Genomic DNA, 14,242 nt, shown 5'->3' with positions numbered 1-14,242 from the left:
TGAACATAAAAGATGGATGCATTGTTTACAGACTAAGTTACTGCTAACCTGAAGTGCTTCTCCCATTGCGACCCACCCTGGTGCTGTTTTAGAGTGGGAATCATCGAGCAGAGTGTACCTAGCCTTTCCTCTTGATTCTGCGGGGATTCCTCCTAACTTGATATCTGGACCCCAAGAGTAAAGACACGAAGTAGTAAGTTTCAACACAAACCTATAAAGTGCACAATTTATTCCAACGCTATAAAAAAAACCTTTCTGGGAATTATCATTCAGCTCCTGCACACAGCATTGAGGGCACAAAATGCAGTAGTTGCATGCTCACTTCAATCACCAGTTTGTACCCTCACTAGGTAGTTGCAGCGCCCCTTCGAGGCTTTCACAGGGTATATAATAGGTTTCTGAAAGTAACTTGCGCAGGATCGGGTCCTCCTTTGAGGGTTGCCCTCCCGTCCAGTAGCTTGTTTCTAATCTCTCAATGCCCCCATGGTGTGTACACAACCACAGAGAAAGAACATAAAGGAGGGGGAGACCTCACACATTCCTTCCACCCTCCCAATCCAGGGATCCAGGCAGCTGCCCGCGTTCAGGCGGGTAACTGCAGTTCAAGACCCCAGGTATGTGAACAGCACAGAGGGGAGACACCTGCACAGCTAACGTGGGCGGTGGACCTCCCCTAGTGAAGGACTGGTTGTCTGCGACCTTGCGGTTCGGCAGCCGCACTGGTATCTTCTTTTGGTGGCCAGAGCCCTGCCATCAGGTGATGGCGGAGTTCCTCTGCTGCCTTTACCACAACTCCCCTGGTGAGACTCCAGCTGACTGGCACTCTTCTCTTGCTCTCCGAGGTGAGAGGCAACTGATAACTTGGATCCCGGGAAGCTCCCTGAGGAATAGCACTGGCTGGCCGTGCATTTGCCAGCACTGCAGGGGCAGTCCTCGCTTCCTTGTGAGTCCTCGGCAACTTGCTGGAGGCTTGGGGCTAGATGCCAGGCAATGCCTGGAGGTTTCCTTGTGTTCGCTCAGCAGGTGAGCTGCTCAGCTTTGATTACAAGGGCTTTCTCTCCCTCTGGGCTTCACGTAGAGGTCCTTCATGGCAGAGCTTTTGGTATTTGGAAAGCAAAGCACTTAACCTGTGCTGCGAGGAACATGCCATCATTCACTAGATGCTGGTTGGGGATTTCAAAGGCTTTTTGTCTCCCGGGGCCTTACGATACGGTGCCGCAGAGCTGGATGTACTTCTTACAAAACCAAGCGCTGAGGGATGTTTCTCTCATATAAAACACACAGGACTTCCATGCAATAAGGCGCTCTGGCAGTTTTTCGATTAAACAACAACATTAAAAAATGAAGAACAGTCCAGTCCTTCTCCTACACCAGGCTGGACACTTTAAGATCCAGCAAGGTTCTTTTCTTGAAATCTTTTATGTCCCTGAGATTTCCAACAAGAGGCCAGCACGCAGAAGCCCTTGGAGATTCTTCACAAGCAAGATACCACAGCAGGGTAAAAAGATTCAGTCCTTTTCTTCCACCACAGACAGAAGCATAAACTGCAGGCCAAACCACCACTCACTCAGAAAAGGCAGCACATCTCACACTTAATCATTCCACTCTTCTTCATGGCCAGGTCCTCTTGTTCCTTGAAGAAATCTAAAGTCTGGGGGCTTTAAGTCCAATACTTATACCCCACTTTGTCAGTGTTCTCTTTGCAGTAAGGGTCTCTGAACCTAGTCCAAACCAGTCCGGTCCTCCCTGGTGCAACATGACCATAGGGGGTAGAGACAGCATTGTGAAATGAGACACAACCTATTCAGGTGCAAGTGAAACTCCTCCCACCACTCTAAATGTTGACAAGGTCTATTCAGACCAGGGATGAGTCACCCAGGTGATAGATTGTAATGTTCCTGTTACGGAATGTCCTAATGATGTTGTGAATATGTTAGCCTAATGTGTCTAACCAATATGCAGTTACAGCCTATTATTCATAAGCTGCAACCCACTGAGCTATTTTTGTAACATGCAAGCTTCAGTTGGATAGAATTGTTTCTGTAATGGTTAAGCTTTTGTCTTATTTTTGCCTTCTAAGTTAGAAGACTTGTTGTAGTACATTGCCTTCCCTCCGTTAGGTTCCCATTATTGATATTTCTGTATACTTTCCCATAAGAGAGAGAAGCTTGTCTATGGCAGACAGATTTCTGATGCTGACATTTGCTCTGCATTTCCAATGTCTCATGGTACAGTTTCCCCCCTCCCTTATGAGCAGAAAATCACAGTTTCAGCATTTCTTGCCTTGAGTTAGTTTTGCAGAAATGTTTCCATGCCCTGGAGTAGCAGAGCTTCGGCTCTGTGGCCTTGAGGGTAGATAACAGTGTTGCCTTTGCAGGTGCAGATGCCTCATGTATGAGTTCATTGTTCACCCTCTGCTGAGCCCAGTACTTTTCCAGTCTGGTCGTGGTTTTATTCTGTCATGCTATGTGATAATGTATTGCTGTGATGAAAGGAGCCAGTCCTCTCTGTGCACTCCCTGGGGTGTAGACCTGACGGGGCCCATCTGCAGATGAATATTATGGCCAATAAATATATTTCTAATTCTTCTCCACTGCCTGGCTGGCTTATTATATGAGAATGATAGATGAGTGAGGTAAGTCGCTCAGGTGGATTTGAGCCACTCTTATCAGATGGCGCCCGAATTGGGACTCCGTGATAAGGTTCTTTCTCACCCGTAGGTGGGTAGCAGAAGGCAGGGGACCCTCTGGTCGGCCCGGTTTCAGTGCAATGGGAAACATTTTTATCGCTGTGTTATGGTGAGTATTGATGCAACTTTGTGCTAGACAGATTATGTGTGCACTGACACCGCATGATGCATGACATGCATGGGAAAAAAATATCGTCCTTTGGGTAACTAATATTGTGTTTTCCCTTTTGTGGCCCTTGTGTTTGGTATGTGTATTATTGTGTATTATTTTATGTTACACGCATGTAAATATTGTGTGTTTTATATTTTCTTTGGCTTTTTGTGCATTGTTTGTTCTGTTCTGCGTGGTAGGTATGCTGATCGATCTTAAGGCTGACAAATTAAGGAGGCCAGCATACTGGGTTTTGGGCTGCAGTTTCACTGTGCATGAAATGCATGGCATTGTGTTGTGTGTCACAGCTCCTTTGCATGTGTTGCTGGGATTTGTCTATGCTTTCTGTGCTTAGCACAGCCAGTATACCTGCTGCCTTGGTATGCTTGTTCTTATTTTATGTATGTTTCTGTTTTGTATTGTTTTGACATTTCTATTTTTGATACTGGTACAAGCTCCTCGGTTAGGAATTTGTTCTGGTCCCTAAATTTCACAGAGAACACTTTAGTAGTGTATGTCTATTTTGTTAAATGGTATAGAAGAAAAAAAAAAGAAGAGTTCTACAGTGTACGCATGGTGTTGTGTCACAAGCCTGACCATTACCTAAGTAATTTGTTGTTCTTTTATAGATTTCCCTTTTGCCGCCATTTCCTTAATGAATGTCGCATAGTGCCTGGTTATGGGAGATTTTAGCTGTGTCCCAATACCATTTCCTTTTCCTTACTCCTTCATGGTAATAAAAGGCCTCAAAAGAAGTAGTGTGTTTTGTAATAGATAAATAATTATAATGAATTCTCCTTAGTTACCTTGTATTCGATATTAATAGGCACACACATCATTTTACGGCAATGACATTTGTACATGTGCTAAAAGATGTTCTAGCCCTCTCAAAAGTGCTATGTATTTCCTACAATTTTGTTTATGCCCAGTGCTACACCCGGGAAGTTGATGGTTTTGACTGAAGTGAAATATGTTTCAGATTTCCTTCTGTCAAAAAAATGGGGGAGGAAGCTAGCTCCCCGCTAGCTCTCCTATAAATTAGGACTAGGTAACATGTATATTGCTCCTTAGGACTAGGTAACATGTATATTGCTCCCTCCTCTTCTCAAGTTTTTATTAGCCTGTCCTGCTTTGCTCTAAAAGGGGAATTAGATGTGGGTAGTTTTGCTCTACGAGTGTTGGGTAATAACACCATTATTGTAGTCGTGCGAGTACATTGCTAGTTCTTTATTAGCTAGTCTGTGAAAAAAAACTGATAGTCTTTATTAAAGAAGACGCCCCAGACTAATGTTTCCTTATTTGACCTTTGAAGGGAACAATAGTTCTGTACCTTTTTTTGTTTTTTTGTTTCACATTCCTAGGTAACAACATCATTATTGTGCAGCACTAGGTAAAGGTGCACAGGTATCACAAGTCTCTTATCAGTTAGCCTGTATAGTTGAGCTGACAATCCCTATTAGAGCTGGTGAACAGGTTTTCCCCTAAAAAATATTTTACATGGTCTAAATAGTGAGAAAGGTGAAAGATGCTTGTGTGATCCTCAGCAAAATATTTTTTCTGTTGAAATTATAGCTTTGTAGAAGTTAGTTTCCTGCTGCTTCCCATAGTATGTGAGCATGGTCATGAGCAAAATATAGTTGTTTTGAGTAAAAAAAAAAGAGAATATTAGAAGTGTTTGAAGTTTTGCACAACAGTGAAGGTTCACAAAGTAGACGCTGTGTGCATGCTATAGGAATAGCGGTTTGAAATTCCCTTTTTGAGGGTTCTCAAGTGAAAATGCGGGAATACAACATGTCTGTTTTGTTTTATTTTTTCTCTTCCCTTAGAATTAACGCAAATGTCCGTCCACAGGTAATACAGTGGAAAAAGTCAGATATGTAATGTATTACCTATTGTCAGCACAAATTTATTGATTGGCCTGAGATGTTTTTTTTTTCATTCCAATGCACACTGCCTAGCAAATGTTTGGGGTGTCCCGAGACCAAATTGTTTTGACACTTTGTTGACAGACTATTTGTATGCTTTGACTAAAGATCTTCGTTCCCTTCATCAGTAGGTAGCAGACACACTGAAGCCGCAACCGGAGGGGCCTGGACACACCATCCAACATGGGGACTGAGTCGTCATCCGAAGATACCAGCAGAAGTCTTGCTTGGAGCCGAGGTGAAGTGAGCCGAGGCAGGTGCTGCTTGCCACCCAAACCGCACTCAGGATCCGGGGCCATAAGTCGTGCACCCATGCTAGCCGTGTAAAGAGGGTCCCGCTTCTGTTGCCCTATGATGAGTGGGTGAGAAAGGGCGTCGCTGATGACAAATACGCTTCTCAGATGCTTTATTGAGAGGTGAGGAGCCTGATCAAAAGGAGAAGAGTCCGGCTCTGATTGCTAGTGGTGAGGTCTCTCTTGATCACAGTGAGCAAATATCAGCGTATAAGTCCCCTGTCATTGAGCCCCCCATTCTGTTCACAGATCCAGAGGTGCGAGGGAGCAATCAATACAATCTGTGGTCCAGGAAAGGAGAGCAGGGCACCGAAAGAAGGGCTGAGTAAGGGAAGTAGGGAAGGACTAAAGAAAGTGATAGGGATGGACTGCTGGAAGAGCCCTGGTGCACTGTCAAGACATTGTCAGGTGGGACACTAGGATTGCGCCTGGGCCCAGATTAAGTGCTCCTCTGAGTCGTGAAGCTGTGCGACTCCGTCGTGGGAGTTAGGGAATGTACAATAGAAGTCTGCCTGTGAGGCTTTAACGGACACAGGGAGAAGATCCCTTAAAGGGAGAAGATGCCCTCTGGTTGGCCTCAGTGTGAACTGTTTTTCCCCTAGTTTACTTTGGACTTTTAGCTAGGAAAAAGAGTCCCTTTGAATGTTCCTATTCCCCAGGAGGAGGAGCCTCTGTGGCTCCTTGTCCAGATGCCCCTGCCCATATTTGGTTCACATGGTCTACAAATTTAATATTGTGTTTGTTTGTATCCTAACTATTGCTTTCATATTTCTCTTTAGAGAATTAGTTTCTTGTTGCTTGGCACATACCCTCATGAGTACTATTCCAACACCACATGAGAGTGACCCTAGTTCCTCACGAGGAGGAGCACTGGGAAGTTCATTAGGATGATGTAGTATTCCATTGTTGCACCGGACACATGTTACTTATAGTACTGCAGATTATTGGGTGTGTGGGTCATTGCCTTCATACTAAGCATGGGCAAATTTTGCGAATCTCGCGTTCGCGAATTTTGCGGATTTGCGAACTCGCAATCCGCAAAATCCGCGAATTCCCGCGAATTTGCGGATTTTTTTTTTTTGTGTTCGCCCGTGTTTCTGCCAGTTCGCGAGGGTTTTTACAATTTCGCAGTTTGCGAACTTACCTGTCGGGTCGCAAGTTTTGCGAACTTGTTGTTTCTACGTGTCCAGCCTGTTTGGGACACTCTTCTTCATCACTGCCACTCTCTGTCACCACTGCCACTCTCTGACTACTCATGCCACCCTCTGGCCCACCCATGCCACCCTCTGTTTCATCACCACACCCTCTGGTTGTCCAGTGTACATTATTTTCGGCAAAGCAAAGCACACCTTCCCTGCCTCAAGTGACCTGAATTAATTTGGGGCTGATTAATGTGTCACAGAATATTTTTTTAGCTGGCACCTGCTTCCTTAGTGCGCCCTGATTAGTGATCTTTTGCACTTGCTAAGTGCTTTCATTGTTGCAAAATTAGTTACAACACCTGCCCTGCCCCAACTGACAATAATGAATTAGGGGCTGATTAATGGATTTTAACTTCCAGCCTGGCTCCTGCTTGTCTCCCTTAGCTGTAATTCAGGACCTTTGTGGCATATGTGTAACTATTCTGAGGTTCAGAGCAGGGTCACATAATAGTTGCAACTGGCAACTGAACTCTGGAGGGGCCCCTCAGGAAGCACTACAGGAAATGGCTACTAATGATGAGCCTGAACTTTTGAACCTGGTAAGTAGTTTCAGTTTTGCTAAGATCGTATTTCTGCAATTTAGCACTTATTCGCGGGGCGCGAAGTTGTACTGGGAAGCCGCGAACTCACGCGAACAGTGCGAGCAGTGCGAGCAAAATCCGCTGCTCGCAGATTTGCGGATTTTGCGGGAGATTCGCGAATCTCGCGGATTGCGAATTTCCCGAAAATCCGCAAAATCCGCGAGCGAAACGGATTTTCCGCCCATGCTTACTTCATACACACACAAGGGTGAAAAAAATAATGTTGCTTGTATTCTTGCCCTATGGAAGTAGCTGTGAGGGTTAGTATACTTTGAGTAGTCTAGTAAAAAACATTTCTCAGCCCGACAAAGATCTACTTCATGGGTGTTAGATATGGATGTTAGATACAGGTCCTCGCTGATAATGCAAGTGAACACTAAGTATATAATTCAATAGGGTGTTTTCTCTGATGATGATAGTTTGATATTATTTGCATTAATTCCTGCTCATGACTTGAACTGTGATGTCTTTTTAAGTTGTCCGATCATGACATAGTGTTATAGAGCAATGGTACCCTGGGAACATATGCTTAGATTAGTCAAAAAGGAGGGTGCCTCACACCCAGAGAATAGTTATTGTTTTAGTAGGTATTGCAGGGGTTGTTCTTTTACTTGGTGCCTCTGCACTTCCTGTCCTATAGTATGCTGCACTACTTCTATGATCATGCTCATCCTAGTATTTCCTTTCCCGAAATTTGATTGGTGAGTGATGCCGTCCCCGTTCTCTCCTTTAGAATTGTACAGTCCCTCCCTTGAGCAATAAAGGCTGCACTTATGTTAGCCACATTAGGCTAAAAGGAGGGTCTGATAGATTGTAATTTTCCTGTTACAGAATGTCCTAATGATGTTGTGAATATGTTAGCCTAATGTGTCTAACCAATATGCAGTTAGAGCCTATTATTCATGTGCTGCAACCCACTGAGCTATTTTTGTAATATGCAAGCTTTAGTTGGATAGAATTGTTTCTGTAATGGTTAAGCTTTTGCCTTATTTTTGCCTTCTAAGTTAGAAGACTTGTTGTAGTACATTGCCTTCCCTCCGTAAGAGAGAGAAGCTTGTCTATGGCAGACAGATTTCTGATGGTGACATTTGCTCTGCAGCTCCAATGTCTCATGGTACAGTTTCCCCCCTCCCTTAATGTTTCAGCATTTCTTGCCTTGAGTTAGTTTTGCAGACATGTTTCCATGCCCTGGAGTAGCAGAGCTTCGGCTCTGTGGCCTTGAGGGTAGATAACAGTGTTGCCTTCACAGGTGCAGATGCCTCATGTATGAGTTCATTGTTCACCCTCTGCTGAGCCCAGTACTTTTCCAGTCTGGGCATGGTTTTATTCTGCCATGCTATGTGATAATGTATTGCTGTGATGAGAGGAGCCAGTCCTCTTGGTGCACTCCCTGGGGTGTAGACCTGACTTATCAGACCACTTTTATCACAGGCAAGGCCAGACACACCTCAACCCCCCCCCCCCCCCAATGACTGTCTAGAGTGAATGCACATCCCCAGCTCCTATCACTCAAACACCAGACACTGACTACACAGTCAGAGGTACACAGGATGGTGAAGTAAGTAAATGCACATTTTCTAAAAGTGGCATTTTCAAACACAGAATTTAAAAATCACCTCCACCTTGTAGGAATGTGGATATCTGACTATGGTTACCCCCAAACTTTTTGCCTGGTGTTTAGCTGGTTTTTGACATAGTTGGCCTGGGATCCTGCTATTCAGGGCCCCAGGCTAATTGCTCTCTCCTTAAAATGGACTCCATGTACCTTAGGTATATACACAATTGGAACTGGTTCACCTTATTGGCCCCTGTAACAGTGTACCCAGGGCATAGGTGTTTCCAAGGCCTACCAGGGGCTGCATCATGTATTGTGCCACCCCTGGCCTGGCCTTCATATTTGACACAACTGGCTGATCACTCAGCTGGGGTAAGTTGGTGTAATAACCTCTTGCTTAGATATAGTATCCCTATATCTACCTTAACTGGACACATGTTAACCTATAAGCCATTCCTATGGAAGACCCCTGCAATCCTGGGGGCAGAGTGCGTAGTTACATGTGAGATGGTGCTCTAGCATGCGCTGAGCCCGTCTGCAGCTGTCCGGAACAACTCCCTTAGCTGTTCCGGGATACTGCCATACCATATACTCTTAAGTGCATTATATTCCTCGCGGTTATATGCTAACTTTGGTTTGGCTTTATCAAAACATGTCGAGTAAGGTATCATACGATTTGGAATACTATCCCCTCGACAGTTCTGTCGACGGGGATAGCATTCCACCCTTCTAGAGGGGCACAACATGTACATAGCCTTTACCCCGGTTAAAGTTAACAAGAGCCTCAGCATCACAAAATGAATGCTGCCACCACAGACACAAGTCTGACCTCCTGCTGCTGGGAGTCCTTCCAGCGAGGGAGGCTTGGACAAAGGGTTTCCTGCCTTGGGAGGTGCGAGCACCACCCCAGACAGGATTTTATGTATTGGGTAGGACAGGGGTGAATAGAATCAGACATGCCCGGGGCACACAAGGTGTCCCCGTGCATAGGCCAGTCCAAACCGGTCCTGGGACTTTCCAGACCCAGGCCTGGCGAGGAGCTGGACAAAGGAAAGGGGGTGTAACCGCCCTCCTTCCTGGTCCCACCCAGAGGAGGGACCTAGCAGGTGATCCACCCCTCAGATTGGGAATAAGAGTGGGAGCAGTGCCATAGCACCTCAGATCATCCTGAATCAACTTGAAACTAAGAAGACGACTGGACTTCGACATTCTGCTGCACAGAAGACTGAAGAGCATCTTCCTTGTGGCCTAGGAGTGGCCACCCTGTTAACACAGGCACCATCCAGCAACTCGAGGTCTGCTTTGCCGCCGCCTCCCGCCGGAGCCCGAGCCTAGAGCCTGACAAGACCCAGACTCCCAGACTTCTCACAGCCCGATCCACAGTCCCTGCAAAGAAGGGACCCGTGGAGGCACCGAGAGACGTGGGACCGGACCTCTTGAAAGACCCCCAAGAAGCTGACTGCACAGCACCCGAGGCACCCTCAACACTGTGCTTTGGGGTTTAAAAAGCCCCACAACCGAGCAGCCCTTGCACCGAAGATCATCCCCCTAGCATCTCCACGATCTGCATGGGTCCCTTTTGCATTGTGCCACTTGACGCGCCATCTCGGCCACTTGCCACGTGGTCAGCGGCCATCTTGGCAACAAAACCTACAAACTACACTGCGGGTCTGGTTGCTCCAGACTTTCTCTCACTCCTGTAAAAGGGAGCACCCGCTCTGACCTTGCTGGTCCCAGTGATAAGCCTTTTTTGAATCCTGCGTGGCTTGCATTAGCCAAGGACTGTTGGCTCCAATCAAGTTTCTGACACCGCCAACTGCGAGAAGCCTGTGTGACACAGCTCGTGATTGACTCCTGGACATCCTCAACCTCTTCGTGTCCACGTGGCTGCAGAGAGAAGCTACACCTCATCGCCTGTTTGCACCCAACATCGCCTGGTTCCAATCTGGTTCCACGGTAGTCACTGGCTAGTGACTTTGAACATTGTCCCCTCTGCTTTCAGGTCTTCACCACTTCAGATCCACCCTTGGATTACCGGAACTCTTCACATCGAGCCGCCTGCAGCATCTTCAGCTCCAAGCACCATCGACCAGCGTGACGAAACCCGACACTACTTCGACCCTATGCACCCGCGTCCTGTGGGTGAAGTAAATCAGCAACGCTGGTGTTCCCACACTGGTACATACCTCTAGTGCCTGTGTCTTAAGTTTCACTCCTCTAGATCACTCGGAAGGTTCCTAAATAACTAACTTTATAACTTTTACGCACCATAGACAATGCATTCGTGAGTGCGTGCACTTTAAACACTGCACCCGAGTCCCCCGGGCCTTTCCCGACTTAGTCACTGCTAGTCCCGATCAGCTCCAGCGATTCCCAAGGCCCTAGGCCTATTTCCTTTTCGATTGGTATCTCTTATACCACTTTCTTAGTATATGGTTTAGGTGGCCCCTAGGGCTCATCCATATTGTGCAACTTTTGTGTATTTTCACTGTTTTGTTTTAACGCTTGTGCTTCTGTGCTCACAAAGAGTATAGGGGAAATTTGTAGTTAATAAATATATATATATTTTCAATATATATCTGTGTGGTGTCCTTTCATTTGGTATTCAGGGGAGTTGTATATGGTAAAACAGCTTGCTTCACATGCCTTTCAGAGTTTAGCCTAAGACTGCTTTGTCCACGCTACCACTAGGATAGCTGGTCTATAAGGTTGACTTACAACCAATCATCATAAGGGTTGCTTGGCATGGTACAAGGTGATCACTAGAATTAGTGAGCATCACATACCAGGCCAACTTCTCACACACCTAAAGATGTGTTTATAAATTCTACGTTCACAGAGCCTGAACTCCATTCCTCTATCTTGTCCCTAGGGAAAGTAATACTTGTAAGATGTTACAAAGCAGCTCCCATGTTAGCTTATGGGACTGATATCCTTTCAATATAAAAAACTAAATGCACAGTATTTCAATATCAGGACATGTCACACACACCAGTACATGTCCTACCTTTCACATATACTGCAACCTGACAACGAGGGTACCTTGGGAAGGGCTTACATGTAAGGAAGGGGAAGGTTTGGGCTTGGCAAGTGGGTGCATTTGCCAGGTCACCATGGAAAGTTTATAACTCATGCACAGACACTACATATTTATAGGGCTAATCATGTGGGTGGCACAACCATTGCTGAAAGCCCACTAGTAGCATTTGATATACAGGCCCTGGTGCACAAGGTACACTTTATTAGGGACTTACCAGTAAATCAAATATGCCTCTCACGGATAACCAATCATTGTGACAATTTACACTGACAGCATATGCTCCTTAACACTGATAAGCAGTGGTAAAGTGCCCAGAACCATATAGCCAATGAAAGCAGGATCAGAAAAATAGGAGGCAAAAGAGTTTGGGGATAAACCTGCAAAAAGGGCCATATCTAAAACAATCCTTAATGTATATTTCTTCTAATAAACATTTAAACAAATTCCATAAACTAATTTATTGGTGTACCTTCGTACCGCAACTAAGCATGGACGGATTTTGCGGATTCGCGATCCGCGAATTTGCGGATTCGCAATCCGCAAAAATCTGCGAATTCCCGCAGATTTTTTTTTGTGTGTTCGCACGGGTTTCTGCCAGTTCGCAAGAGTTTTTGTACAATTTCGCAAACGCGAACTTACCTGTCTGGTCGCAAGTTTTGCGAACTTGTGGTTTCTACGTGTCCAGCCTGTTTGCGACCCTCTTCTTCATCACTGCCACCCTCTGTCACCACTGCCACTCTCTGGTTCACCCATGCCACCCTCTGGCTCACCCATGCCACCCTCTGTTTCATCACAGCACCCTCTGGTTGACCAGTGTACATTATTGTGGCAAAGCAAAGCACACCTTCCCTGCCTCAAGTGACCTGAATTAATTTGAGGCTGATTAATGGGTCACAGAATATTTTTTTAGCTGGCACCTGCTTCCTTAGTGCTTTCTGATTAATGATGTGCTTGAACCTTTGCACCTGCTAAGTGCTTTAATTTTTGCAAAATTAGTTACAACACCTGCCCTGCCCCAACTGACATTAATGAATTAGGGGCTGATTAATGTGTCACTGAATTTGAAATTCCAGCCTGGCTCCTGCTTGTCTCCCTTAGCTGTAATTCAGGACCTTTGTGGCATACGTGTAACTATTCTGAGGGTCAGAGCAGGGTCACACAATAGTTGCAAGTAGGCAACTGAACTCTGGAGCGGCCCCTCAGGAAGCACTACAGAAAATGGCTACTAATGATGAGCTTGAACTTTTGAACCTGGTAAGTAGTTTCAGTTTTCAAAAAATCGTTTTTCTGCAATTTAGCGCTTATTCGCGGGGGCGCGAATAAGCGCGAAATTGAACTGGGAAGCCGCGAATAGTGGGAGCAAGCAATAAAATCTGCCGCTCGCGGATTTGCGGATTTTCGGTAAATTTGCGGGAGTTCGCGGATTGCGGATTTACCGAAAATCCGCAAAGTCCGCGAACGGATCGGATTTTTCGCCCATGCTTAACCGCAACATGGTTTCACTACACACATTCACCTCAAATTGGGGAGTTCGACCAATTTAAAAACAGGTTAAATGGTTTACAGACAATGGAAACTTGGGTGCGCAACAAAAACCTGGAATTTAACAGGACAACAATTTAAGTTCTTGTCCATGTCACACAATGCCCCATATGCAAATAAACTTCCTGCGGACCCTTCCCCACTTTCTTCATCTAAACAGTTCCCATCACAACTAAAGTAAGAAATCTTGGGATCATTTGAGTAAGTGACCTAAGCCTCCCCACTCAGATTATAGCAGTAGTAAAAGCAACATTTTTACAAATGATTCTACTCAAATGAAACAATGCATATGTCTTCCCAAAACGTTGTACTATAGTTCTAGGAGCACTAGTTAATGTAGTTTCTTTAAGATTATGAGCGCTAGGACCCTCAAGGTTCTGGGCGTACTTTAAAGAGGAATTATGCAAGCTGCTGGGAGGCATTAATGTGTGGCTATTAAATACATGACGAAATGCATGTAGTTGTGTGATAGTATGCTGAAGAATGAAGATGTCTGTTGCAGAGCTCCATGTGTTGCATATTTCATTTCCATGCTCCCGGTTGGGGAGGACGATACAGTCAACACGGTTCTCAACTCCAGCAATGTCTTATTTGCTGATCACCCCGCATAGCAGAGAGACTGTAAAAGATGAACAAGCTGCTGGCTACCACTACTTCGGGCTAAAAAACACAAAAAAGTATTGGATACCCCATTCAGAATCTCCAACTACTTCCTATAATGAAAATAATCAAATTCAAGATTCTCTGTGTGATCTGCAAGTGTATTAAGATACCTAAATATCTCCTGGAGAAGATAGAAAAACCAACCATTCACACCCTACTGACTCCACTAGACATTGCCTAAAAACCACACAAACTACCACGCACAAGAGAAGAGGTGCCAGGAAATTTGCAGTGGTGGCTCACCATTCCAGAGTAACCTTCTCCAAGACACCTACAATGCTAAATATGTTATACTTTTCAGCAGTGGCGGCTGGTGAACTTGCAAATAAGTGAGTCGTAAATGCCTACACTGGATGGTCCCTAGTGATCATAGTGAGCGTGACCAAATCTCCTGGGGTGAGTTTGAGGGTTCGCCCCTTCCCCAAGAAATGTTAGTAAAGAAATGCAGATGCCAACCCCTCCATTTATTAGCCAGAAACCGGTCCCAGGATGCTTGCTTCTGATCCAGGGAAGACATGCCTTGGCAGTTCGGGCTGGACTGTTCCCATGAGGCACAGGGTCATACTGATTTGCATATGGCCATATCTGAACTGGGGTGGTG

The 14,242-nt window shown here is 45.4% G+C and overlaps 1 protein-coding gene across 2 annotated transcripts in view; it reads right to left on the bottom strand.

Moving 5' to 3' along the window:
• Window positions 1-14,242, bottom strand: part of LOC147708819 (MFS-type transporter SLC18B1-like) — an 886,944-nt gene that overhangs the window by 633,638 nt on the left and 239,064 nt on the right. The gene's annotated exons all lie outside the window — the stretch shown is intronic.

The sequence above is a fragment of the Lissotriton vulgaris genome, chromosome 6 (genome assembly GCF_964263255.1).
Source record: "Lissotriton vulgaris chromosome 6, aLisVul1.2, whole genome shotgun sequence".
NCBI classification, from domain to species: domain Eukaryota; kingdom Metazoa; phylum Chordata; class Amphibia; order Caudata; family Salamandridae; genus Lissotriton; species Lissotriton vulgaris.
The sequence above is the reverse complement of the archived record's forward strand: the minus strand, read 5'-3'. Positions and strand labels throughout refer to the sequence as shown.